At 47.2% G+C, this 27,914-nt stretch overlaps 1 non-coding gene and 10 pseudogenes across 1 annotated transcript; all 11 read left to right on the forward strand.

Moving 5' to 3' along the window:
- Positions 1–237: 237 nt before the first annotated feature.
- On the forward strand, positions 238–356 carry LOC143945647 (5S ribosomal RNA; annotated as a pseudogene).
- Positions 357–463: 107 nt separating this feature from the next.
- On the forward strand, positions 464–582 carry LOC143944468 (5S ribosomal RNA). Its single transcript, XR_013265030.1, has one exon. It is a non-coding gene; the product is annotated as a 5S ribosomal RNA (ribosomal RNA).
- Positions 583–688: 106 nt separating this feature from the next.
- On the forward strand, positions 689–806 carry LOC143949657 (5S ribosomal RNA; annotated as a pseudogene).
- Positions 807–1,629: 823 nt separating this feature from the next.
- LOC143956775 (5S ribosomal RNA) lies at positions 1,630–1,748 on the forward strand (annotated as a pseudogene).
- Positions 1,749–2,083: 335 nt separating this feature from the next.
- Positions 2,084–2,212, forward strand: LOC143950920 (5S ribosomal RNA; annotated as a pseudogene).
- A 105-nt stretch (positions 2,213–2,317) lies between these two features.
- On the forward strand, positions 2,318–2,436 carry LOC143943099 (5S ribosomal RNA; annotated as a pseudogene).
- Positions 2,437–2,682: 246 nt separating this feature from the next.
- Positions 2,683–2,811, forward strand: LOC143950753 (5S ribosomal RNA; annotated as a pseudogene).
- Positions 2,812–2,918: 107 nt separating this feature from the next.
- LOC143943199 (5S ribosomal RNA) lies at positions 2,919–3,037 on the forward strand (annotated as a pseudogene).
- A 391-nt stretch (positions 3,038–3,428) lies between these two features.
- On the forward strand, positions 3,429–3,547 carry LOC143951626 (5S ribosomal RNA; annotated as a pseudogene).
- Positions 3,548–3,657: 110 nt separating this feature from the next.
- On the forward strand, positions 3,658–3,790 carry LOC143952776 (5S ribosomal RNA; annotated as a pseudogene).
- A 104-nt stretch (positions 3,791–3,894) lies between these two features.
- On the forward strand, positions 3,895–4,023 carry LOC143947879 (5S ribosomal RNA; annotated as a pseudogene).
- The last annotated feature ends 23,891 nt before the right edge of the window (positions 4,024–27,914 follow it).

Consider the following 27,914-nt stretch of genomic DNA (forward strand, 5'->3'; position numbering starts at 1 on the left):
CCTACGGCCACATCACCCTGAATGCGCTCGATCTCTTCTGATCTCCGATGCTAAACGGGGGTCGTGCCTGGTTAGTACCTGGATGGGATACCTCCTGGGAGACTCCCTGGGAATACCAGGTGCCGTAGGCTTTTTTTTAAATATGTTTTTGGCGTTGACGACCTTTTTTTTTCTGCTTGTTTAACGAGGTGAATATGTTGGCGTTTGTCAAGAGGGTTGAGAGTATCCAGCAAGATTGCCTATGGCCACATCACCCTGAATGCGCCCGATCTCGTTTGATCTCGGATGCTATGCAGGGTCGGACCTTTTTAGTACCTATATGAGAGACCGTCTGGGAATACCGGGTGCCGTAGGCTTATTTTAATATGTTGTTGGCGTTGACGACCTGTTTTATTTTTCTGTTTGTTTGCCGAGGTGACCATCTTGGCGTTTGTCAAGAGGGTTGAGAGTGGTGAGCAAGCTCGCCTTTGGCCATATCACCCTGAATGCGCCCGATCTCATCTGATCTCGGATGCTAAGCAGGGTCGGACCTGGTTAGTACCTGGATGGGAGACCACCTGGGAATACCAGATGCCGTGGGCTTTTTCTTTTAAATGTTGGCGTCGACGACCTGTTTTATTTTTCTGATTGTCTGCCGAGGTGACAATCTTGGCGTTTGTCAAGAGAGTTGAGAGTGTCCAGCAAGATCGCCTACTGTACATCACCCTGAATGCGCCCGATCTTGTCTGATCTTGGATGCTAAGCAGGGTCGGGCTTGGCTAGTACCTGGATGGGATTCCGCCTAGGAATACCAGGTGCCGTAGGCTTTTTTTTTATATGTTGTTGGCGTCGACGACCTTTTTTATCTCTCTGCTTGTTTGCCGAGGTGACCATCTTGGCATTTGTCAAGAGGGTTGAGAGTGGCCAGCAAGATCGCCTACGGCCACATCACCCTGAATGCGCTCGATCTCTTCTGATCTTGGATGCTAAGCGGGGTCGTGCCTGGTTATAACCTGGATGGGTGACCGCCTGGGAGACACCCTGGGAGACACCCTGGGAGACACCCTGGGAATACCAGGTGCCGTAGGCTTTTTTTTTATGTTTTTGGTGTCGACGACCTGTTTTATTTTTCTGTTTGCCGAGGTGACCATCTTGGCATTTGTCAAGAGGGTTGAGAGTGGCCAGCAAGATCACCTACGGCCACACAACCCTGAATGCGCCTGATCTTGTCTATTCTTGGATGATAAGCAGGGTTGGGCCTGGTTAATACCTGGATGGGAGACCGCCTCTGAATACCGGGTTCCATAGGCTTTTTTTTTTTAATATGTTGTTGCCCTCGATGACCCGTTTTATTTTTCTACTTGTTTGCCGAGGTGGCCATCTTGGTGTTTATCAAGAGGGTTGAGAGGGGCGAGCAAGATCACCTATGGTCACATCACCCTGCATGTGCCCGATCTCGTCTGTTCTCGGATGTTAAACAGGATCAGGCCTTGTTAGTACCTGGATGGGAGACTGCCTTGGATATACCAGGTGCCATAGGCTTCTTTTTAATATGTTGTTGGCGTTGACGACCTGTTATATTTTTCTGCTTGTTTGCCGGGGTGACCATCTTGGCATTTGTCAAGAGGGTTGAGTGTGGCCAGCAAGATCGCCTACGGCCACATCACCCTGAAAGCACCCAATCTCGTCTGATCTCACATGCTAACCAGGGTCGGGCCTGGTTATTATCTGGATGGGAGACCGCCTGGGAATACCTGGTGCCGTAGGCTTCTTTTTAATATGTTGTTGGCATCGACAACCTGTTTTATTTTTCTGCTTGTTTGCCAAGGTGACCATCTTGGCGTTTGTCAAGAGGGTTGAGAGTGGCCAACAAGAGTTCCCACGGTCAGATCACCCTGAATACACTCAATCTTGTCTGATCTTGAATGCTGAGCAGGGTCAGGCCTGGTTAGCTCCTGGATGGGAGACCGCCTGGGAATGCCGGGTGGCGTAGGCTTTTTTTAAATATGTTGTTGGCGTCGACGACCTGGTCTATTTTTCTGCTTGTTTGCCGAGGTGATCATCTTAGCGTTTGTCAAGAGGGTTGAGAGTGGCCAGCAAGATCGCCTATTGCCACATCACCCTGAATGCTCCTGATCTTGTCTTATCTCGTCTGATCTCGGATGCTAAGCAGGGTCAGGCCTGGTTAGTTCCTGGATGGGGGACCGCCTGGGAATACCAGGTGCCGTAGGTTTTTTTTGATATGTTGTTGGCATCGACGAAGTTTTAATTTTCTGCTTGTTTGCCGAGGTGACCATCTTAGCGTTTGTCAAGAGGGTTGAGAGTGGCCAGTAAGATCGCCAAAGGCCATATCACCCTGAATGCGCACGATCTTGTCTGATCTCGGATGCTAAGCAGGTTCGGGCCTGATTAGTGCCTGGGTGGGAGACCTCCTGGGAATACCAGGTGCCGTAGTCTTTTTTTAATATGTTGTTGGCGTCTACGACCTGTTTTATTTTTCTGCTTGTTTGCTGAGGTGACTATCTTGCTAAGCAGGGTCGGGCTTGGTTAGTACCTGGATGGGATTCCGCCTAGGAATTCCAGGTGCCGTAGGCTTTTTATTAATATGTTGTTGGCCTCGATGACCTGGGCTATTTTTCTGCTTGTTTGCCAAGGTGATCATCTTGACGTTTGTCAAGAGGGTTGAGAGTGGCCAGCAAGATCGCCTATGGCCACATCACCCTGAATGCCCCCGATCTTATCTTATCTCATCTGATCTCGAATGCTAAGCAGTATCGGGCCTGGTTAGTACCTGGATGAGAGACCGCTTGGGAATGCCAGGTGCCGTAGGCTTTATTTAATATGTTGTTGGCGTCGACAACCTGTTATATTTTTCGACTGATTTGCCGAAGTGACCATCTTGGCGTTTGTCAAGAGGGCTGAGAGTGGCCAGCAAGGTCGCCTACAGCCACATCCCCCTGAATGCTCTTGATCTTGTCTGATCTCGGATGCAAAGCAGGGTCGGGCTTGGTTAGTACCTGGATGGGAGACCGCCTGGGAATAACAGGTGCCATAGGCTTTTTTGTAATATGTTGTTTGTGTAGACGACCAGTTTTTATTTTTCTGCTTGTTTGCCGAGGTGATCATCTTGACGTTTGTCAAGAGGGTTGAGAGTGGCCAGCAAGATTGCTTACAGCCACATCACCCTGAATGTGCCCGATCTTGTCTGATCTCGGATGCTAAGCATTGTCGGGCCTGGTTAGTACCTGGATGGAAGACCGCCTGGGAATACCAGGTGCCAGGTCGGGCCTGCTTAGTACCTGAATGTGAGACTGCCTGGGAATACTTGGTACCGTAGGCTTTTTTTTAATGTGTTGTTGGTGTCGACGACCTGTTTTATTTTTCTGCTTGGTTGCCGAGGTGACCATCTTGGCATTTGTCAAAAGGGTTGAGAGTGGCCTAGAAAGATCACCTACGACCACATCAGCATGAATTTGCCCAATCTCATCTGATCTCAGATGCTAAGCAGGGTCGGGCCTGGTTAGTACCTGGATGGGAGACCGCATGGGAACACCAGGAGCTGTAGGCTTTTTTTTTTAATATGTTGTTGACGTCGACAACCTCTTTTATTTGTCTGCTTTTTTGCCGAGGTGACCATTTTGGTGTTTTTCAATAGGGTTATGAGTGGCCAGCAAGATCGCCTTCGGTCACATTGCCCTGAATGGGCCTGATCTTGTCTGATCTCAGATGCTAAGCAAGGTCGACTAACCAGGGTCGGGCCTGGTTTGTACCTGGATGGGAGACCGCCTGGGAATACCAGGTGCCGTGTGCTTTTTTTAAAATGTTGGCGTCGACGACTTGTTTTATTTTTCTACTTGTTTGCTGAGGTGACCATCTTGGCGTTTGTCAAGAGGGTTGCGAGTGGCCAGCAATTTTGCCTATTGCCACATCACCCTGAATGCTCCCGATCTTGTCTTATCTCGTCTGATCTCGGATGCTAAGCAGGGTCAGGCCTGGTTAGTTCCTGGATGGGAGACCGCCTGGGAATACCAGGTGCCGTAGACTTTTTTTTAATATGTTGTTGGCGTCGACGACCTGTTTTATTTTTACCTGAAAAGGTTACACACGGATATTGCCTTTATACAGGAAACACATTTTAAACCCAATGCGCTACCATACCTACGCAATAGACACTACCCGTTCTCATATCACTCTGTCAATCCGATGGCAAAGTCAAAGGGGGTCTCCATACTTCTCTCCCACAAGCTTCCATGGAGATGCCAGGACTCCCTGATAGACGCGTCTGGCCGTTATATTTTTTTTTTTGAAGGGACTCATTGGCACAGTCCAAGTGACCCTGGCGACTATATATGCACCTAATGAACTCCAGGCCACTTTTGTGGAGGGAATTATGGAGAAATTGCAGGGCTTCAGAGCAGGACAGCTACTATTGGGTGGGGACTTTAATGTCCCCTTATTGCCATCTGTAGACACCTCGGCTGGTCGTACCTCCATGCCGGTGAGTCAGCTTAAACGGGTTGCGAAAGCGCTCCACAACTCCCAGCTGATTGATGTCTGGAGACTCCAGCACTCTGGAGAACGGGACTATACAGTTTACTCCCCTGTACATAAGGTTTACACCCGCATTGACTATTTCATGATCCCTCACTCCCAACTACATGCAGTAGAGCACTCCTCTATCGGAAACAGGACTTGGTCGGACCACGCACCGATATTTCTGACTTATAAACTGTCTGACGTCCCGCCCCTGGCGACCAGATTTTGGCGCCTCAATGAAAGCTTACTACAGATCCCAGAAGTGCTGGAAGACGTGACCACGACATTGCGTCATTATTTCCGGGAAAATGATCTCCCAGAATGTGATCCGGGTGTGCTCTGGGAGGCTCACAAAGCAGTGACCAGAGACGTCCTAATTAAACACGGGGCACGGATTAAACGAGAACGCACTAAACTTCTTGACCAATTATTGGAGAAGCTACACACTGCGGAGGCCAGACACAAACATGCACCTACACAGTCCTCTGATACCGATCTACAATTTTTACGGAAACAAATCACGGACATTCTTCATTATAGAGCTAAAGCGGCCATGCAGTCCTGTCGTAAGATGACCTACGAGGCGGGTGACAAATGCGGGAAACTGCTGGCGCGGCTAATAAGAGAACGTAAACTTCTGACGTATATCCCCCACATTGTTGCGCCAGGGGGACAGAAAGTTACTATGCCTCAGGGTGTTACTCAGGAATGTCGTGATTTTTATTCCGATCTCTATAACCTCCGGACTGACCCCCCAACACAGACAGCCATGGCCGATTATATTGTGGCGTCCCAAATGCCCTCCATTTCACCAGAAGCCAAAGAAGAACTAGAATCCCCAATAACTTTGATGGAGATCCATAGAGCTATAGGATCCATGAAGCTGGGGAAAGCCCCGGGCCCAGACGGCTATACCCTGCAATACTATAAAAAGTTATTAGATCTACTAGGTCCGCCCATGCTCACGTTATTTAATGCAATAGGCTCGGGCGGGCGATTTACTAGAGACTTCCTGATTGCCCATATCTCGGTGATACCCAAAGAAGGGAAAGACCCTACGTCCTGTAGTAGTTACAGGCCGATATCTCTCCTGAACATAGATTTGAAAATTTATACTAAGATCCTAGCCACTAGGATAGCTGCCCACCTCCAACACTTAATACACCTAGATCAGGTTGGTTTCATCCCCTCTAGAGAAGCCCGTGATAGTACCACGAAAGTTTTAAATCTGCTCCATGTGGCGAAAACCACAGGGACCCCATGTGTCCTGCTGAACACGGACGCCGAGAAGGCTTTTGACCGTGTGAATTGGTCGTTTATGTTCGCAGTACTCCAACATGTGGGGTTGGGGGAACAAATGCTCAACAGGATAGCTGGGGTTTATTCTAACCCCACGGCCCAAGTTAAAATTAATGGGACTCTCTCGACCCCCTTTCTGATAACCAATGGGACACGGCAGGGCTGCCCCTTATCCCCTCTTTTGTTTGCATTATCCCTGGAACCCTTTTTAGCCACGATCAGACTAAACCCCGACATACAAGGGGTGCGAGTCGGACAGTCACAGCATAAGATTTCGGCTTATGCTGATGACATGCTTTTTACGCTGACCAACCCAGGGATATCATTACCAAATTTGCTTTGGGAATTTGAGAGGTATGGGAGGTTTTCCAACATGAAAATAAACTTCACCAAATCAGAAGCGATGGGACTCTTGATATCGCCACGATTACTGCCTGCTCTGCAATCTAATTTCCAATTTAAATGGACATCCACCACCCTGACCTATCTCGGGACTAACATCCCATCGGACCTATCGGACCTCTACGGACAAAATTTTCCCCCTCTACTCGCAAGGGTGAGGCTGCTCTTGGACTCATGGCAAGTTGAGTGGTCTTTTAGATGAGTTGGTTGGGTTTCCCATATGCTCATAGGCTACAGTGATAGTCTGCTTAATCCACAATCCACTAAGTTCGTCAGACAATCCGACAGACAGTCCGTCCTACTATTGAATGAACGGACTTGACCACACACGATGAACAGACAGTCCGCTGAAAGCTTGCGCGATGACGTGTACAGCACGCACGACGGGACTAGAAATACGATGTCCAATACACTGCAATGCAACCTTCGGCCGTGTAAATCCTTTCTGAGCATGCGCCATACTTAGTCCGTCCAACTTGCCTACTCACGAGCGGACTGTCCGCTGAAACCAAGTTTGGACGGACTGTATTACGGAAATTCCGAAAGACTTAGTCCGCCAGACTGTCCGCTGAAAAAGTCCGCTGAAGCCCACACACGAGCGGATTGTCCGCTGAAACACGTTTCAGCGGACTAAGTTGGACAGACAGTCCGCCCGTGTGTACGCGGCCTTAGAGTAACTAAAGATGAATTTGGATCCATGTGTGGCCACTGTGGTTGAACAGAAGTCAGGATATTCCCAATCAGTCAGGGCTGTAGGCTGGAGAGATGATCTGCATATTTTGACAGCAAGGTAGCCTTCCTGCTGTCAGAATTCAATAATACAGTGGAGAAGATTCCAGCACCCACATTGAGTGTGTGGATGGAGGAATCCAGTCAGGTGTTGTTTTTTAAATTTAACCCACCAGCTGAATGAAAAAAACTGACATGTGCATGGCCAGCTTTAGAGATTCAGGGGTTAAGTGACCTGGAGATATTGAAGCACAGTGGTTTGGGCAGCACAGTGGTGTAGTGGTTAGCACTCTCATCTAGCAGTAAGAAGGGTTGCTGGTTCACATCCCAACCATGACACTCCCTCCCTGAGTTTGCATGTTCTCCCTGTGCCTGTCTATATTTAACCTTGTTATTAACCCCTTCCCGCCGAGCGTACGCAGATGTGCGTACTCGGCTTCCGGGCGGTATACCGGGATGATGCCCGGACCTGCAGGCATCATCCCGGTACCGTTTTTTTCAGCAGGCAATTGGCTATCCAGCCATAACAACCGATGTGGCTAAAAGCCGCTCGGCTGTTATGCCGGAGGAGCGGGAGGGGACGTCCCCCCCTCCCGCCGCCTCCCGCCGCTGTTACCGGTGCTCCCGCTCGATACGGAGCACCGATTCCTGGTGCGATGCCGCTGGGGAGGAACTGGAACGAAGCCGTAATCGGCTTCGTTCCAGTCTCCTCATAGTAAACACGGAAGCGACGTCATGACGTCACTTCCCGTTTACTCAGCTGCCAATGGCGCCGATTTAAAAAAAAATATCCGGTATTCAGAATCGCCGTTTTCGGCGATCTGAATACATTGAAGTGTAAAGGAGGGGTGGGGGGTCTTTTAGACCCCCGATCCCTCCATAAAGAGTACCTGTCACCGCCTATTACTGTCACAAGGGATGTTTACATTCCTTGTGACAGCAATAAAAGTGATCACATTTTTTATTTTATTTTTAAAAACAATTTAGTCATTTTAAAATAAATAAAAAAAATTTTTTAAAGCGCCCGCCGTCCCCGCGAGCTCGCGAAGCAAAGAAAACGCATACGGAAGTCGTGCCCGCGTATGTAAACGGTGTTCAAATCACACATGTGAGGTATCGCCACGATCGTCAGAGCGAGAGCAATAATTCTAGCACTAGACCTCCTCTGAAACGCTAACCTGGTAACCGTAAAAAATGTTTAAAGCGTCGCCTATTGAGATTTTTAGGTACCGTACTTTGTCGTCAATCCACAAGTGCGTGCAATTATAAAGTGTGACATGTTTGGTATCTATTTACTCGGCGTAACATTATCTTTCACATTATGCAAAAAAAAATGGGATAATTTTACTGTTTTTTTTTTTTATTATTCATGAAAGTGTCCCTTTTCCCAAAAAGTTGCATTTAAAACACCGCTGCGCAAATACCGTGTGACATAAAATATTGCAACAATCGCCGTTTTATTCTCTAGAGTCTCTGTTAAAAAAAATATATATATATATAATGTTTGGGGGTTCCAAGTAATTTTCTAGCAAAAAATATGGATTTTAACTTGTAAACACCAAATGCCAAAAATAGGCTTAGTCCTGAAAGGGTTAAGCCAGGTTTAACCATGAAGTAAGCATTTTAGGTTAACAGTAAAAAAAATGTATATCGTGCCATGGTTTCGATTGTGTATTTTTAACCCAAACCTCAGATTTCATTATCTCTGGATACGTAAGCATAATGCCATTGTAAATTTTCTCTTTTTCATGACTGTTTGATAAGCGATGAAATCTTCAAGCAAGATGGGAAGCTATGATCTCTCAAAGCAAGATGGGAAGCCAGGCACACTCCAAGCAAGACGGAATCCCTTTTCTGCTTCTGCAGCATTAGCAGATGGTGGGTACCTACATAAAAATCATGGATGATGATAAAATACATTTTCTAACATGCTATAGAAGCAGTTATGAGCTTTAATCATAACTCATTGTTTGGGTTTAGCCACTGAATTTTGTGGACCCAAATATATTTCTAGACTGAGTTAGGAATGAAAAAGTATATAGCTCCAATCAACTGCCTGAGTTATGAGCTTTAATCATAACTCATTGCTTGGGTTAACCACTCAATTTTGTCGACTCAAAAATATTGCTAGACTGAGTTAGGAATGAAAAAGTATATAGCTCAATCAACAGCAGTGTTCAGGCGCAATGCACATAGATTTTTTGGCGGAGGGGCAAAACGCAGGTGCTAGCAGGTATCTGGGCTGATCCCACTAACAATGCGTTTTTTTGGAACCCTAAACTGCTGGGGACGCTAGTATAGATCTGATCAGTCAGATATTGATCTGTTCAGATTCTATACCACTACGGGAGGTTTATGCTTTGCGCGTGGGTGTTAGCGGTACTGGCACTAACCTAGCGCTGCCTGGGGTGACGCAGACCCTGACCCTAAAACCTAATTGATATCACCCGCCGGGTGATCAGGGGCTTAAACCTTTATTGGGTAATAAATGGTGGGTGCCCTGATGCTATAAAAAGCAAACTAACTAACCAGAGTCACCCATAACACTTATACGGTGATCACTGGTGAAAGGGTTAACTAGCGGCAATCAGGGGGTTAAAATCTTTATTAGGTAGTATATGGGGGTCCCTTGCGCTATATAAAAACATGACGGGGAACCTAAATAACTAACTGGCTAACCAGCGTCACCAGTGACACTTATACGGTGATCGCTGGTGAAAGGGTTAACTAGGGGCAATCAGGGGGCTAAAACTATTATTGGGTAGTATATCGGGGTACCTAGCACTATAAAAACCTGGCGGTGAACCTAAAAAAACTAGCTACTTAGCGGCACCAGTGACACTAATGCAGCGATCAGAAAAACGATCGCTTAGTGACACTGGCAAAAGGGGGTGAAAGGGTTAACTCTAGGAGCAATCAGGGGGTTAAACCTTTATTGGGGGGTAGGGGGCTACCCTGGACCTAACATTAACTGCCCTGACAGTTTTTACTGTCACAACTGACACTAAATGCAGTGATCAATAAATAAATGATCACTGCAATCAGTGACACTGTGACTGGGAGGGGGAGGGGGGGATCTGTGTGCCTACATGTCAGTGTAGTGTTGGTGCACACTTACTTTCACTGTTCTCCTCGTAGTCCGGTCAATAAGACCGCCCTGAGGAGAATGACATCACTTCCTCCCTGCCTGCCTGTGTTTACTATACACAGCGGGGGAAGCTTCTCATTCACCAGGAGCGATCGAGAGGGGATGACCAGAAACCAACGGCCATCCCCTCATCCCGGATTGCTCCTGAAGCGGAATGGACCGCCGCATCCAGTGGGAGGGGGGTACAATCGGACCCCCCACCCGCTGGAAGGCGAGCACGTACATGCTACGTGCTTTCATAGTTTCATAGTTAGTTAGGTTTAAAAAAAGACACCAGTCCATCCAATTTAATCTGAGTGAGCGTCTACAATTGTCCCTATTCCTGTGCATTGCACACTCACATTGGTCCCTACCCTCAAGTAGCCCACAATCCAAGGTCCCCATGCATATACTAGAGCCATTTTACCTACCTGCATGTCTTGGGATTGTGGGAGGAAACTGGAGTACCCAGGGGGAAACACACGCAGGCACAGGGAGAACATGCAAACTCCAGGCAGGTAGTGTTGTGGTTGGGATTTGAACCAGTGACCCTTCTTACTGCTAGGTGAGAGTGCTAACCACTACACCACTGTGCTGCCCTTGTGCCTGTTGGTGCCATTGCACCGATGTACATTGCCATGCGGCGGTCCTTAAGTGGTTAAGGATGATAAAATAAATTGTCTAACATGCTATAGAAGCAGTGTCAGAGTTATGAGCTTTAATCATAACTCATTGCTTGGGTTCATCACTGAATTTTGTGGACCCAAAAATATTGCTTGACTGCGTTAGGAATAAAAAAGTATATAGCTCAATCAACTGCCTGAGTTATGAGCTTTAATCAGAACTCATTGCTTGGGTTTACCCACTGAATTTTGTGGACCCAAAAATATTGCTGGATGGAGTTAGGAATAAGAAAGAGAGCAGGGATTTCAGTCTGATCCCTCTTGGGAAAGTCTACAGAGAGCCCCCGCTCTCTGGAAGTAAGGGGCGGCTGTTGGAAGACCATCTTACATTTCTTTTCAAATGTTTTTATTGAGATTTTTAGCAGAGTTGGTTACAACAAGGGATACAAAACAAAAAAAATAATATATAGTAATAAAAGTAACATAACAGTATAATGTAGTGACAGGGTTTTCTCAGCACAATATAGCATAGAAACAAATAGTCCACAATAAAGAATAAAGTAGTATTCCCAAGTATCTAATATTCATAGTCATAAAGGGACTCGAACAAGAGTAAGTCTCTTAGAACTTGTATAATAAAGTCCGTAATATAATTATTGTAAGACTTATAAATAGCGATATGGATAAAGGCCACTTCTGGACCCCAAGACACCCCTCACAGGGATCTATCTGTGTCTTGGAGTACCTAGGCCAACATCCTAAAGGAAATTCAAACACAGTAGTTATCTTTTATGAAGGAAAATAAAAATCTATTCTTACTCCGCAGCTCAATTCAGATAAACAGACATGTGATATATTTGTCATTTTGTTATGAAATTATTTTTAAAGCCATCCAAAAAATATTAAAACGCACAGGAGTTCTTTCTTTTATATGATTAAAGAATCAGCATTATCTAAATTGTGGAAGTATAATTTTTGTACCATGTACTCCAAGGTTCCCATAGTTGTTGTTCCTTAATAGGAATGAGCTTCGTGTTCGAGTCGAACATACGTTCGACTCGAACATCGGCTGTTCGCCCGTTCGGCGAAGTCTGAACGTTTTGGTCCGTTCGCGCCAAATTCGTGTGGCACTCACGGGCCACAAGGCACTGCGATGGCGCAGTGCATTGCTGGCTCATGATTGGCCAAGCATGCACTGTGACCCCGCATGCTTGGCCAATCGCAGCGCCAGCAGCGAGGAGAGCCATGATTGGCCACAGGCAGGATACCTGTGGCCAATCATAGCTCAGGCTGTGTAGTGCACGCCCCACACTATATAAGGCCGCCAGCACGGCGGCCTTGTGTAGTGTGTTGGCGTCTGAAGCAGTGGGTGTTCTGTGTACCTTCAACAAAGTACACACCGATCGTTTTTGGACGATTTTCGATCTTGCTGTTGTGTAGTGGTTGTTGTCTGCGTGCCCTGACCACAGTATACACCGCTATATTCACCTCACCTATATAGCTAGTGATCTATCTTTTATAATAGAGCTTGCAGTCAGTAGTGTTAGGAGCTAGTGCGTGCTGTCTGCGTGCTCTGTACCCAGTACATACCGCTATATCCACCTACATATCTCTTCTCTATTTGAGCCCACTTGCCATCTGCAGGAGTTATTGGAAGTTGTGTGTGCCTCCAGCACAGCACAGTATACATCTGTATATACCCCTTTATCTCTGGTGTTCTATAATAAAGGCATCTGCAGGAGTTAGTGGGTGTTGTGTGCCTCTAGCACAATACACACTACCCAACTGCTTTTTTACCCAACTCCCTTCAGGCCATTACCATGTCTGGAAGGCCAGCAAGGAGAGGCAGACAGGCGCGAGCCGATAAAAGAGGGCAAGCAGGCTCTGTGTCTAGAGACAACAGTGCTGGTCGTGGACGCGGTGCATTGTCATCAGCACATGGCCATGGGACACGCTTGTCCTTCTTTTCGGCAGCTGGACATGTTGAGCCGCAACATGCCAACGACTTGGTAGAGTGTAAATTATAAGGCTGTGGCGCTAAACCCTTTAAGTGAAGTGATGAATTAACCTATCATCCAAACCTGGTGTTTGTTATTTAAAAGATGTTTTGTGATCAAATGTGGAGTTAATTATCGTGTTCCATCATAATTAAAATTAAAATTAAAATTAAAGTTGAAACCAAAGTGGGTATTCGATATTCCCCAGACAGAAATAATTACACATACTCCTCCCTAAGTTTTCTCGGTTTAAAACAACAATAACATAATGGGAAAATGCTAAGTGATATCATCTAAATTGGGTATGGTTTAAAGATACATAGGTAGGCTGCAGTGCTCCAAGGCAAATTTAATCCACCCTCCCTTAGGGCGTTACAAGGGAAGTAACTGTGTTCATCCCTAGCAGAGTAAGGGCATCCCACACCTAAAATGGCGCTGTCAGTCCAGCGCAGGCGCTGTGAGAGCACTGCACCCTATTTAAAGTAGTAAGGTGCACCAACATGGCCGCTCCAGAGGACGTCGTAGTGACGAAACGCGTAGGGCGTGGCCACGTTGTGTGCACTCGTCTGAGACGAACGGCTGAGTTTTCTCTACACGCATATGCTTTTAATGTCAAATGTGAGTACATTTTAATATTAATAAACGAACGATCTGATTAAGACTGTATTACGCTATGGATATGTCTTTCCTCATATATAATTAACGTTGGATACCATACGGACGGAACAACGAAGCTTCACCCAGTGCACCAGCAACAGCCAGAGAGCGGCACAGTGGCTTACATTGTGAAGGTCCATCCAGCCCCATTGTGGGGCATTAACTCTGGTGAGAGCATTCACATATTATAGCACTGAGTGGCGCACCGGGGATGAAGTTCTCTTATTGAAAACCTACACCATTTGCACGAGTGAACCAATTATTCCCTATTGATTCTATGCACCAATAACAAACAACAATCTGCAGAGGCAGTATTATTAAGCCAAACATTTTATTTTTGGACTTATATTGGACATAAATGCGTCTTCATGCGATTATTGGCTGAAAATACTTCTGATCCTTAGTTGCTTCTGTATATATGTTGCGTCATTATACGATTACTGGTTGAATTATTTATGACCCTTGGCTGTCCTGATCGGTAGTTGTTTTTTGCACATTAATTTTTTGCACATTTCTTTGCACATGTTTGCACAGTCTACTTCAAATTAGCACATCGCTGAACATAAGCAACAACTTCAACATTTTTGTACACTTAACTGAAAGTTTACATGTTTTTAGCATTCACCTATAATAGGCTGACACGTATAAGATAATTTAATACCCACTTTGGTTTCAACTTTAATTTTAATTTTAATTTTAATTATGATGGAACACGATAATTAACTCCACATTTGATCACAAAACATCTTTTAAATAACAAACACCAGGTTTGGATGATAGGTTAATTCATCACTTCACTTAAAGGGTTTAGCGCCACAGCCTTATAATTTACACTTCTTATTTCCCTCCCCTCCTTACTAAGGAAGTGAGGGCTCCAGGCATAGGCAGCTCTAACCCAATATATTCATTTATTTTATTTTTTTCTCCTTCACTAATATTCCCTGTTTTACATTTTTATCACAGTGGAGATCTGGTTTTTTCCATAGCGCGACTTTATTTATTTATTTGACTTGGTAGAGTGGATGACCAACAGGGGCGGACTGACCATCGGGCAGTTCGGGGGCTGCCCGAAGGGTCCGTTCACCAGTAGGGGCCCCATGACAGCTTCCACATCGATCATCCCATCTATCACAGATAGCTGACGGGTAGATCGATCCGAAGCACTGCCCTTAAGAGACAGCTGCAGTGTAAACAGACCTCTTGTGATGCGCTCCTCCCCGCCGGCCCCTCCTTCCCTTCCGTTCACCCCAGGTGCTTGTATTTGTCATCACCTCGGACGGACGAGAAGAGAGGAGGGACCGGCGGAGAGGAGCGCATCACGAGAGGTCTGTGTACAGCAGCTTCCCGCACTACTCTGCATGTAGGAAGGAAAGTGCAGCAGCAGCTTGTATGCTGTCCTGTGCTTAAGTGTGTACCACATGCGGCTATTAGAAAGTTGCTGCACAGCTTCCCACCCCCCACAGTGTCCCCCTGTAATACCCCCCACAGTGTCCCCCTGTGCCCTCCACCCCCCTGCTGTGTCCCTCTGTAACACCCCCCACAGTGTCCCCCTGTGTCCTCCACCCCCCACATTGACCCCCTGTAACACCCATCCACAGCGTCCCCCTTGTGCCACCTCCACACAGTGTCCCCCTGTACCCTCCACCCCCCCCCACAGTGTCCCCCTGTGCCCTTTACCTCCCCACAGTGTCCCCCTGTAACACCCCCCACAGTGACCCCCTTTAACACCCCCCACAGTGTCCCCCGTGCCCTCCACCCCCCCACAGTGACCCCCTGTAACACTCCCCCAACAGTGACCCCCTGTGCCACCTCCCCACAGTGTCCCCTTGTACCCTCCACCCCCCCCCACAGTGACCCCCTGTAACACCCACCCAGTGTCCCCCTGTAACACCCCCCACAGTGACCCCTTTAACACCCCCACAGTGTCCCCGTGTACCCTCCACCCCCCCCACAGTGACCCCCTGTAACACCCACCCACAGTGTCCCCCTGTAACACCCCCCACAGTGACCCCTTTAACACCCCCCACAGTGTCCCCTTGTGCCCTCCACCCCCCCCACAGTGACCCCCTGTAACACTCCCCCAACAGTGACCCCCTGTGCCACCTCCCCACAGTGTCCCTCCCCACAGTGTCCCCTTGTACCCTCCACCCCCCACAGTGACCCCCTGTAACACCCACCCACAGTGTCCCCCTGTCACACCTCCCCACAGGGTGCCCTCCACCCCCCCATAGTGTCCCCCTGTGTCCTCCACCCCCCACAGTGACCCCCTGTAACACCCACCCACAGCGTCCCCTTGTGCCACCTCCACACAGTGTCCCCCTGTGCCCTCCACCCCCCCCCCCCCCACAGTGTCCCCCTGTGCCCTTTACCTCCCCACAGTGTCCCCCTGTAACACCCCCCACAGTGACCCCCTTTAACACCCCCCCACAGTGTCCCCCTGTGCCCTCCACCTCCCCACAGTGTCCCCTTGTACCCTCCACCCCCCACAGTGACCCCCTGTAACACCTCCCCACAGGGTGCCCTCCACCCCCCCACAGTGTCCCCCTGTGTCCTCCACCCCCCACAGTGACCCCCTGTGCCCTCCACCAACCTTTACCCCTGATGGCTACCCTGGGAGACACTGTGCTGAGTCTGGAGGATCCCAGTGCTCTACTGTGTGCCCTGTGTTTTGGTTTGTGCCCTGCTATTTGCCCTACTGCGTGCCCCATGGCCTTTGATGTGCCCTGCTGTGTACCCCCTGATGTGCTCTGCTGTGTGCCCCTTGCCCTGTGATGTGTCCTGTGCCTTGTGATGTGCCCCATGCCCTGCTGTGTACCACCTGTTGTGCTCTACTGTGTGCCCTGTGATGTGCTCTACTGTGTGCGCTATGCCCTGGGATGTGTGCCTCATGCCCTGTGGTGTGCCCTGATGTGTACCGCCTAATGTGTCCTGTTCCCAAGGATGTGCCCTGGGATGTGCCCTACTGTGTGCCCTGTGCTCTGCTGTGTGCCCTACTATGTGCCACATGCCCAGTGATGTGCGGCATCCCCTGCTCTGTATCTCCTGATGTGCCCCGCTGTGTACCCACTGATGTGCCCTGTACCCCCTGTGATGCACCATGCTGTGCTCGATAATGTGCCCTGTTTTGTACATAATAAACCCTGCTGTGTGCCCCGTGCTCTGCTGTGTGCCATGTGATGTGCCTTACTGTGTGCCCCATGATTATTGTAGGTGGGGCTTTGTCTAGGTGCGGCTTGAGTGTGAGCGGAGACAAAGGGGGCCCCATGATCTTCTATTGCCCAGGGGCCCCATGAGTTGTCAGTCCACCCCTGATGACCAAGCCCTCTTCATCCTCCTCATCCTCTCTCACCCAGTCTCAGGGTACTAGCAAAGCAGCTGCCAACGCATCGTCTTCCCTCCTCTCAATGTCATCATCAGTGACTCCTTCCCTAGACCCACCACGTCCTCCTGAGGAGTCTCCTGAACTCTTTGAGCACAGTGTTGGGTACATGCTCCAGGAGGATGCCCAGTGTTTTGTAGCCTCTGATGATGACACTCAGCTAGAGGAAGGCAGTAGCGTGAATGCAGAGAGAGGGGATGCTTAAGAAGGACAGCAATCTGGCAGTCACGTTCCACAAGCTGCACCATACTGCCAGGTTTGCTACAGCGATGAAGAGGGAGGGGATGATGAGGGCACTGACTCCACGTGGGTGCCTGGTAGGAGAGAGGAGGAGGAGGAGGCACATGTCCAACGAGGCAGGATGCCCTCCGGGGGCCAGCTTAGGGGCAGCACACTGACTGAATCACACCGCAGAGCTCCGCCTGTGCAGGGCGCTGCCTCTGCACATTATGCTAAAAGTTCTTTGGTGTGGGCCTTTTTTGAGACGAGTGCATCAGATCGCACTGCTGCTATTTGCAACATATGTCTCAAGCGTATCTCGCGTGGCCAAAACATCAGCCGCTTGGGCACCACATGCTTGACCAGACATATGTTGACCTGCCATGCAGCTCGTTGGCAAGCGTACCTCAAAGACCCACACCAAAGAACAAAGCGGCCCTCTCCTTGCTCCTCATTAGCTGGCATCTCCAACCCCACTAGACCTTCAGTCCTCTCTGAAACCTGCTCTGAGAGGAATGAAGGTGTAGAATTAGGTGTGTCACAGCCAAGTGCTTCCGGGCACTCTGCTAGCAGTAGACCCACGTCCGATTATAGCAGGCAAATGTCCCTGCCCCAGCTGCTGAACTGGTGAAAGAAGTTCACTCCCAGCCATCCACATGCCCAGCGGTTGAATGCTAGCTTGGCTAAATTGCTAGCACTTCAACTGCTGCCTTTTCAGTTGGTAGACTTGGCCCCCTTCCGTGAGTTTGTACAATGTGCGGTTCCTCAGTGGCAGGTCCCCAAACGCCACTTTTTCTCACGGAAGGCGATTCCGGCTCTCTACCGGCATGTGGAAGGCAATGTCCTTGCCTCGCTGGACAGGGCGGTCAGCGGTAAGGTGCATATTACCACTGACTCATGGTCCAGCAGGCATGGACAGGGACGTTACCTGTCTTTCATGGCCCATTGGGTCACTCTTCTGGCAGCTGGGAAGGATGCAGGACAAGGTGCAGTAGTGTTGGAGGTTGTTCCGCCACCACGTCTCCAAAATGCTACTATTGGTTGTGACACACCTCTCTCCTCCACCCCCTCCTCTTCTTCTTCCTCCATGGCCTCTTCCAGTGCTCTGTCCTCAGAACCAGCGGTGCTCCGTAGGCGTTCCAGGGGCTACGCAAGTACGCAGGCAAAACGATGCCATGCCGTGCTTGCGCTGGTTTGTTTGGGGGACAGGAGCCACACTGGGGCGGATGTTTTGTCAGCTCTGCAGGGGCAGGCCGAGAGGTGGTTGACGCCACGCCAGCTTAAGCCAGGATTGGTGGTTTGCGACAATGGCACCAACCTCCTCTCCGCCCTCCGACAGGGACAACTGACCCATGTGCCCTGTGTAGCTCACGTCCTTAACCTGGTGGTTCAGCGGTTCTTGGGCAGGTACCCCGGCTTACAAGATGTCCTGAAGCAGGCCAGGAAAGTCTGTGTGCATTTCTGCCGATCATTTAATGCCTGTGCTCGGCTGGCTGAGCTCCAAAAGGAGTTGAACCTGCCCAAGAACCGCTTTATATGTGACATGCCCACCAGGTGGAACTCAACGTTGGCCATGCTGCAGCGGCTGCACACGCAGCAGAGGGCCATCAATGAGTACCTGTGCGACTACGGCACCAGGGCAAGGTCAGGGGAGCTCAGATTTTTCTCACCACGCCAGTGGGGCATGATCAGGGATGCATGTACTGTCCTGTCACCGTTTGAGGAGGCCACAAAGATGGTGAGCAGTGACAGTGCATGCATCAGTGACACTGTACCTCTTGTCCACCTCTTGGAGCATACGCTGCGTGGAATAATGGACAGGGCACTTGAGGCAGAACAGAGGCAGGAAGAGGAGGACTTCGTTGCCTCTCAAGGCCCCCTTTATCCAGACAGTGTTCCTGCTGTGCCACCCATCACACAGGAAGAGGATGAGGAGGAGGAAGAGGAGGAGGAGGATGATTGTGTCAGCATGGAGGTGGAGGCTGGCACTTAGCATCAGCAGCAGCAGCAGCAGTCTTGTAGGGATGATTTACAGTCCCAAGAAATACGTGGACTTGTACGTGGCTGGGAGGAGGTAGCTGCGGATCATGTTGTCCTTAGTGACCCAGAGGACTCCGGACTGAATGCCTCAGCTAACCTACGCTGCATGGCCTCCCTGATCCTGCAAAGCCTGCGGAAGGATCCTCGTATTCTTCGGATCAAGGAGAGGGACCATTACTGGCTGGCCACTCTCCTTGATCCACGGTACAAGGGTAAGGTTGCCGACCTTATCTTGCCATCGCAGAGGGAGCAGAGGATGAGACATCTCCGGGAGGCCTTGCAGAAAGGTCTGTGCAACGCATTCCCAGAGACTGGGAGGTTACAAACTCCTGGTCCTGGACAACGTGTTGCTGAGGCATCGGTCAGAAGGAGCGGTGGAGAAGGTGGCCGTCTGACTGATGCTTTCAGACAATTTTTTAGTCCGCAGCCCCAAGGTATGATCGGTTCCAGCAACCATCGCCAGCATCTGATTTACATGGTGCAGGAATACCTAGGGGCAAGGTCAGACTCGGACACCTTTTCCATCGAAAATCCTCTGGCTTACTGGGTCTTGAGGATGGATCACTGGCCAGAGCTTGCACAGTATGCAATTGAGCTACTGGCCTGTCCTGCATCCAGCGTTTTTTCGGAACGCACCTTCAGTGCTGCTGGTGGTTTTGTTACCGATCACAGGGTGCGGCTGTCTACCGAATCAGTTGATCGACTGACCTTCATCAAGATGAATCAGTCTTGGATCACCCACAGCTACCAAGCACCTGAAGCTGATGTAACCGAATAATTTTTTTTTTAAAATATCACATCCCTTCAAGACTGCCTATGCTGATGCTGAGTGACTGTCCTGTTATGTTGATTGTCTATCCTCTTCCTCCTCCGATGATATGTTGGAAGAACATTTCTGTTTCTGGTTGATGCCATCAGTCCAATTTTTCTGCCCCTGTTTAACAGGGGCGTTTAAGTACAATTTTGGATGCAATGCTTTGCAGCAGGGCTAATTCCTGCAATAAAACTAGAGTATATGGGAGAGGTTGCAGTGTCGTGGCACCAGCACCAGTGCCTAAAGCCCAATTTTTCTGCCCCTATTTAACAGGGACGTTTAAGTACAATTTTTGATGCAATGCTTTGCAGCAGGGCTAATTCCTGCAATAAAACTAGAGTATATGGGAGAGGTTGCAGTGTCATGGCACCAGCACCAGTGCCTAAGGCCCAATTTTTCTGCCCCTGTTTAACAGGGGCGTTTAAGTTCAATTTTTGATGCAATGCTTTGCAGCAGGGCTAATTCCTGCAATAAAACTAGAGTATATGGGAGAGGTTGCAGTGTCGTGGCACCAGCACCGGTGCCTAAGGCCCAATTTTTCTGCCCCTGTTTAACAGGGACATGTAATTACAATTCTTGATATAATATTTCACAGGAGGGTCCGTTCCTGTGCCCACCCAGAGTAACTGTGAGGACCAGCACCACAACCACCAAAGGTCAATTTTTCTACCACTGTTCAACAATGGCATGTAATTACAATTCTTGATATAATCGTTCACAGCAGGGCGCTCCAGCGCCCACCAAGAGTCACTTTGAGGGCTTACAATGTTGTGGCAAAACCAACACCTTGTTCCGCCATTTCTGCAGAGCATATAGGGCAGGCCCCTACTTTCAAACATCCAACTTACAAACATCTCCTACTTGCAAACGGAAGGAGACAACAGCAAGTGAGATGAAAAAAGATGGACGACAAAACAAATTATACAGGGGTGATAACCCTTCCCTATGTTTTCCAAAAAGCTTAATTTTTTTTTTTTTGACTGGAGCTACACTTAAAAAATGTACCAGTTGAAAATTACAAACAGATTCAACTTAACACAACAAACCTACACAGTCCCTGTCTTGTTTGCACCGCCTGTATACTGCTGTTCTGAGTATATACGGCCTGGGGGCCACGCGCATTTCCTTTTTTTAATATGGGTATGGGGTTCCCCTTAATATGCATACAAGACCCAAAGGGGCTGGTAATGGGCAGGGAGGGCTACCCATGCCATTTTTCTCAATGATTTTCAACCATATTGCAGGAACCAGATATAACATTAAAACTGCAAGCAGCTTTAACCACTTCAGCTCCGGACCAATAAACACCTTAAGGACCAGAGGTCTTTTTGCAATTTCGCACTGCGCTGCTTTAACTGGTAATTGTGCGGTCATGCAATATTGCACCCAAACGAAATTTGCGTCCTTTTCTTCCCACAAATAGAGCTTTCTTTTGATGGTATTTGATTGCCTCTGCGATTTTTTTTTTTTGCGATATAAATGGAAAAAGAGCGAAAATTTTGAAAAAAAAAGATATTTTCTTCTTTTTGTTATAAGAAAAATCGAATAAACTAAATTTTAGTCATACATTGAGGGCAAAATTTATTCAGCCACATGTCTTTAGTAAAAAAAATGTCAATAAGCGTATATTTTTTGGTTTGCGCAAAAGTTATAGCGTCTACAAACTAGAGTACATTTTCTGGAATTTACACAGCTTTTAATGTATGACTGCCTATCTCATTTCTTGAGGTGCTAAAATGGCAGGGCAGTACAAATCCCCCCCAAATGACCCCATTTTGGAAAGTAGACACCCCAAGGAAATTGCTGATGGGTATGTTGAGCCCATTGAATATTTATTTTTTTTGTCCTAAGGGATTGAATAATGACAAAAAGTTGTCACTAAATGATATATTGCTCACACATGCCATGGTTATATGTGGAATTGCACCCCAAAATATATTCCGCTACTTCTCCCGAGTATGGGGATACCACATGTGTGGGACTTTTTGGGAGTCTAGTCGCGCACGGCACCCCGAAAACCAATCACCACCTTCAGGATTTCTAAGGGTGCAAATTTTTGATTTAACTCCTCACTACCTATCACAGTTTCGAAGGCCATAAAATGCCAAAATAGCACAAAACCCCCCAAAATGACCCCATTTTGGAAAGAAGACACCCCAAGCTATTTACTGAGAGGCATGTTGAGTCCATGGAATATTTTATATTTTGCCACAAGTTGCGGGAATATTACAAACTTTTTTTTTTGCACAAAGTTGTCACTAAATGATATATTGCTCACACATGCTATGGGCATATGTGAAATGACACGCCAAAATACATTCTGCTGCTTCTCCTGAGTACGGGGATACCACATGTGTGGGACTTTTTGGGAGTCTAGTCGCGCACGGCACCCGAAAACCAATCACCACCTTCAGGATTTCTAAGGGTGCAAATGTTTGATTTAACTCCTCACTACCTATCACAGTTTCGAAGGCCATAAAATGCCAAAATAGCACAAAACCCCCCCAAATGACCCCATTTTGGAAAGTAGACACCCCAAGCTATTTACTGAGAGGCATGTTGAGCCCATGGAATATTTTATATTTTGCCAAAAGTTGCGGGAATATTACAAACTTTTTTTTTTTTTTGCACAAAGTTGTCACTAAATGAAATATTGCTCACACATGCTATGGGCAGAAGTCAAATTACACCCCAAAATAAATTCTGCTGCTTCTCCCGAGTACGGGGATACCACATGTGGGGGACTTTTTGGGAGCCTAGCCACGTACGGGACCCCGAAAACCAAGCACTGCCTTCCGGATTTAAATATAAAATGCTACCAAAAAACCTGTTAGCGATGGCAGGGATCAGGCCTGACTCTGCGATCGCTGCAGTTATGTGTTTAGTGTTTTGTAAGTGACAGTGATCGATCGATACTGCACTTGGGTGGGCTGGGCAGAGGGGCAAAACGCAGGTGCTAGCAGGTATCTGGGCTGATCCCGCTAACAATGCGTTTTTTTGGAACCCTAAACTGCTGGGGACGCTAGTATAGATCTGATCAGATCAGATATTGATCTGTTCAGATTCTATAGCACTACGGGAGGTGTATGCTTTGCGTGTGGGTGTTAGCGGTACTGGCACTAACCTAGCGCTGCCTGGGGCGACGCAGACCCTGACCCTAAAACCTAATTGATATCACCCGCCGGGTGATCAGGGGGTTAAACCTTTATTGGGTAATAAATGGTGGGTGCCCTGATGCTATAAAAAACAAACTAACCAGAGTCACCCGTAACACTTATACGGTGATCAGTGGTGAAAGGGTTAACTAGGGGCAATCAGGGGGTTCACATTTTTATTAGGTAGTATATGGGGGTCCCTGGCGCTATATAAAAACCTGACGGGGAACCTAAATAACTAACTGGCTAACCAGCGTCACCAGTGACACTTATACTGTGATCGCTGGTGAAAGGGGGTGAAAGGGTTAACTAGCAGCAATCAGGGGGTTAAAACCATTATTCGGTAGTATATCGGGGTACCTAGCGCTATAAAAACCTGGCGGTGAACCTAAAAAAATAACTAGCTTCCTAGCGACACTAGCGACACTGATGCAGCGATCAGAAAAATTATCGCTTAGTGACACTGGCAAAAGGGGGTGAAAGGGTTAACTAGCGGCAATCAGGGGGTTAAAACCATTATTGGGTAGTATATCGGGGTACCTAGCGCTATAAAAACCTGGCGGTGAACCTAAAAAAATAACTAGCTACCTAGCGACTGTAGCGACACTAATGCAGCGATCAGAAAAACGATCGCTTAGTGACACTGGCAAAAGGGGTGAAAGGGTTAACTAGCGGAAATCAGGGGGTTAAAACCATTATTGGGTAGTATATCGGGGTACCTAGCGATATAAAAACCTGGCGGTGAACCTAAAAAAATAACTAGCTACCTAGCGACACTAGCGACACTGATGCAGCGATCAGAAAAATGATCGCTTAGTGACACTGGCAAAAGGGGGTGAAAGGGTTAACTAGCGGCAATCAGGGGGTTAAAACCATTATTGGGTAGTATATCGGGGTACCTAGCGCTATAAAAACCTGGCGGTGAACCTAAAAAAATAACTAGCTACCTAGCGACTGTAGCGACACTAATGCAGCGATCAGAAAAACGATCGCTTAGTGACACTGGCAAAAGGGGGTGAAAGGGTTAACTAGCGGCAATCAGGGGGTTAAAACCATTATTGGGTAGTATATCGGGGTACCTAGCGATATAAAAACCTGGCGGTGAACCTAAAAAAATAACTAGCTACCTAGCGACACATGCAGCGATCAGAAAAATGATCGCTTAGTGACACTGGCAAAAGGGGGTGAAAGGGTTAACTCTAGGGGCAATCAGGGGGTTAAATCTTTATTGGGGGGTGATAGAGGGCTACCCTGGACCTAACACTAACTGTCCTGACAGTTTTTACTGTCACAACTGACACTGAATGCATTGATCAGTAAAGAAATGATCAATTCAATCAGTGACACTGTGACTGGGGGGGGGGGGATCGGGGGGCGATCGGGGGGGGGGATCGGGGGGGGGGGGTTTGTGTGCCTGTGTGTACCTACATGTCAGTGTAGTGTTGGTGCACACTTACTATTAGTCTTCTCCTCATAGTCCCGTCAAAAAGACCGCCCCGAGGAGAATGACATCACTTCCTCCTTCCTGTGTAAACAATACACAGTGGGAGGAAGCTTCTCATTGGCCAGGAGCGATCCAGAGGGGGTGGCCGAAAACCAACGGCCATCCCCTCATCACGGAGCGCTCCTGGAGCGAACCGGACCGTCGTATCCAACGGGAGGGGGTCCGATCGGACCCCCCACCCGCTGGAAGGCAGGCACGTACATTTACGTGATTGTGCCTGCCTGTGCCATTGTGTTGACGTACATTGGCAATACGGCGGTCCTTAAGTGGTTAAATGACGTTATTTCCGTTAAATGTCATTTTGTGCAGGGACTGTTCTAAACACGGGAAACACGTGGCACTTCACAGGCATACTACAGACACCCCCCAGGCACCATATTTAAAGGAATATTTCACTTTTTTTCCACTTTAATCGTCATTAAAATCAGTGCTCCCGCCAAAACGGCCGTTTTTAAAACATTTTTTCTTGCATTGACCCATGTCCCCTGGGGCAGGAGCCAGGTCCCCAAACCCTTTTTAGGACAGTATCTTGCATATTAGCCGTTAAAATTAGCACTTTTCATTTCGAACGTTCAAGTCCCATAGACTTCAATGGGGTTCTAACGTTCGTACGAATTTGGGGTCCGTTCGAAAGTTCTGGTGCGAACCGAACCGGGGGGTGTTCGGCTCATCCCTATTCCTTAATATATAGGGATTTGTCATTAGGAAATAACAATTCGTAGGAGTGGTGAAGTTGGGTTAATTCTATAACTTCTGTCACAGTAGGAAGAGAGTCAGTTTTCCATTTTCTAGTTATGGATAGTCTTGCAGCTAAAAGTATATGTGTTACTACTTTACGATATTGTTTGGGAATCGTATGTAAATTCATATTCAGAATGGCTAGTTCTGGTTAAAGTTGAAGGACAATACCTGTTACGGAAGTGAGTAAATGGGAGATTGCCTGCCAGTAGTTATGTAAGCTTGGGCAGTCCCACATAATATGAAATAGGGTCCCCAATTGGGTACAATTTCTCCAGCAATTAGGTGACGAGTTCCCCTTGAATTTTGCTAGGATATGTGGAGTCAGGTATTGTCTTTGAACAATTTTTTGTGCCAATTCCCATAGTGTAACACATGCAGTGGCCCTATATATGCTTCGTAGGGAAGCCATCCATTGTTTAATTGAAAAGTCTTGCCCCAAATCTTGTTCCCATTTGAGGAAGGAAGGTAGTTTGCTGGGTATGTTTTTTTCCCCTAGAATTGGGTATATTGTAGCTACTCCTTTCTGTGAGGTGGCATGGTTATTGAGGAAAGACCATATTTTAACCGGGATTGAAGCTCTGAGTTGTGGATTGTGTAGCAGACACTTTACTATTTGAATATATGTAGATCGCTCAGAATTCGGAAGCTGTAATTCATTACTTAACTGAGAAAAATACTTTAATGAGCCCTGTTGGAAGAAGGAACCAAGTTTGATATCCCGACCCAAATTCCAGTCGTGTATTTGTACGCCAGGAATTAATGTTGGTATGATTGTTAGAGGAGGGTTTAACACCGTGATTGGAGTTTTATCCCATTTGTATGTGATGATTCTCTGCCAAGAGTGTAGCGTCGCTTTCATCGTTGGTGGGTATTGAGCTGTAATTGTGGACTTAATTTTCCTACTAAGTAACCAGAATTGCATATTAGGCTGTCGTGTGATGTCTTTCTCAATTTGTCCCCATAAAGTTTTAGGAGTAGGCAAGAACCATTCTTGCAATTGGGTCAAAAGAGTTGCGTCATAATAATCCTATAGAGCAGGTACGGTCGCACCACCTATATTTCTATATTTAATTAGTATATGGTATGCGCAACGGGATTTTTTGCCATTCCATAGATATTTTCCCAAACTGCTTTGTAAGGATTTAAAGTAGTATTTAGGGATACATATTGGAAGGGACCTGAGTTGATATAATAATTTTGGTAAGGTCATCATTTTGAAAGCTGCCAGGCGACCAGCCCATGTAAATTTGAATTTACTAAATGTTAGACCATCTTACATTTCAATTGTAGGCTATAATTAAGCCTCTAGTCTGGTTGCTAGGTTGTTCTGAAGTAGAAGGCTGAGGGACTGGGTCAATCTCAGTTCGTGCTGGACTGGCGGAAGAGTGCTCATTCCTCTGAGAAGGCCGGGCTAGATCTGATTCAGTCTCTCTTCCAACTGCTTCCAGGGCAACATGGCAGGCAGTCCAAATGTTTGGTTATGGCTTATGAAGCGAATGGCAGATCCTATTCTAACTGTTCATCCTTTCTTCCTGGGAATTCGGTGTTTTGATCTTGGAATGGTTCTTAGCTTTTCTTGGTTAGAGTATGAGGGCACCATACTACAGCCAACAAACTTTGGCCAGGCCAAAATCAACGTGCCCTATTCTTGGTTCAGACTTTAGGGACTGGGTCAAGATGTCTTCTCCCCATAGTGGAAAAGGTATGACACATGCCATTCCCACACAAATAGGTTTAAACGTCCATAATTTAAACCATATGAAAGTTTTCTTTTACAAATATTTTATTGAAAATTAAGCATAACATAGCAATTCAGACATGTGACTGAGACATCAGACAGAAAAATGAGGGAAAAGGAAATGAATGTCTCGATGAGGGGAGGATACATAAGTGTTATAATGTTCCACAAGACAATAAAGGTAGCAAAAGAAGAGAAAAAAAACAAAAACAAAAAAAACAAAAAAAAACAAAGGCCCAGTATAAACAGATAATCATATTGTAAATTCAATTGCATCTCAAAAAGGCCATATATAGTGCAGCCTAGCTCAGGTAACATCAAAAATATTGATATAAAGACACATAGGTGCCGGGCTGTGCTGCTAAACAGACATATAGAAGGAGCGATGGAAAAAAATAAAGATAAAAAGAAAATGGAATTTTCCTCTCTAAAATGAGCCTTCTCGTCTTCAAAATATCTCATATCAGTATAATCTTCAACCACATGTCGACTCCTCTAAATGGGAGTCACCAAAAAGGACAAATAGAAAAAAAAAGCTGAATAGATAGAATACAGACCGTGGGTAAGAGTACCCACAAAGAGGGAGTAAAGAAAAAGGTAAAAAGCAAAGTTGCCACACTTTTTGGAATTTGGCATGGGTGTCAGAGGTAAATGATGTCAGTTTTTCGTTAATCATTATATCGTTCATGCGGTTTTTAACAGCTTGAAAGCTAAGTGTTGGAGTTTTCCACGCTCTTGCGATGGTAATCTTAGTGGCACTAAAAAGATGCTGGGCTAGCTGCCTCTCCGGGCGAAAAAGTTCTGGGATAGGTTTACATAAAAGGGCTACGAAGGGGTCCCTTCTAAAATTAGAGTGGAGCATATTACGCAGTAGGGTATAAACCCTAATCCATAATCTACAGGCCTTAGGGCATGACTACCAAATATGGGCCATGGTGCCTGCACTTGCACAGCCCCGAAAGCAATTGGGTGAGT

Source organism: Lithobates pipiens, unplaced genomic scaffold (assembly GCF_037356315.1).
Source record: "Lithobates pipiens isolate NorthernLeopardFrog02 unplaced genomic scaffold, aLitPip1_a1.2 Scaffold_10, whole genome shotgun sequence".
Classification (NCBI taxonomy): Eukaryota; Metazoa; Chordata; class Amphibia; order Anura; family Ranidae; genus Lithobates; species Lithobates pipiens.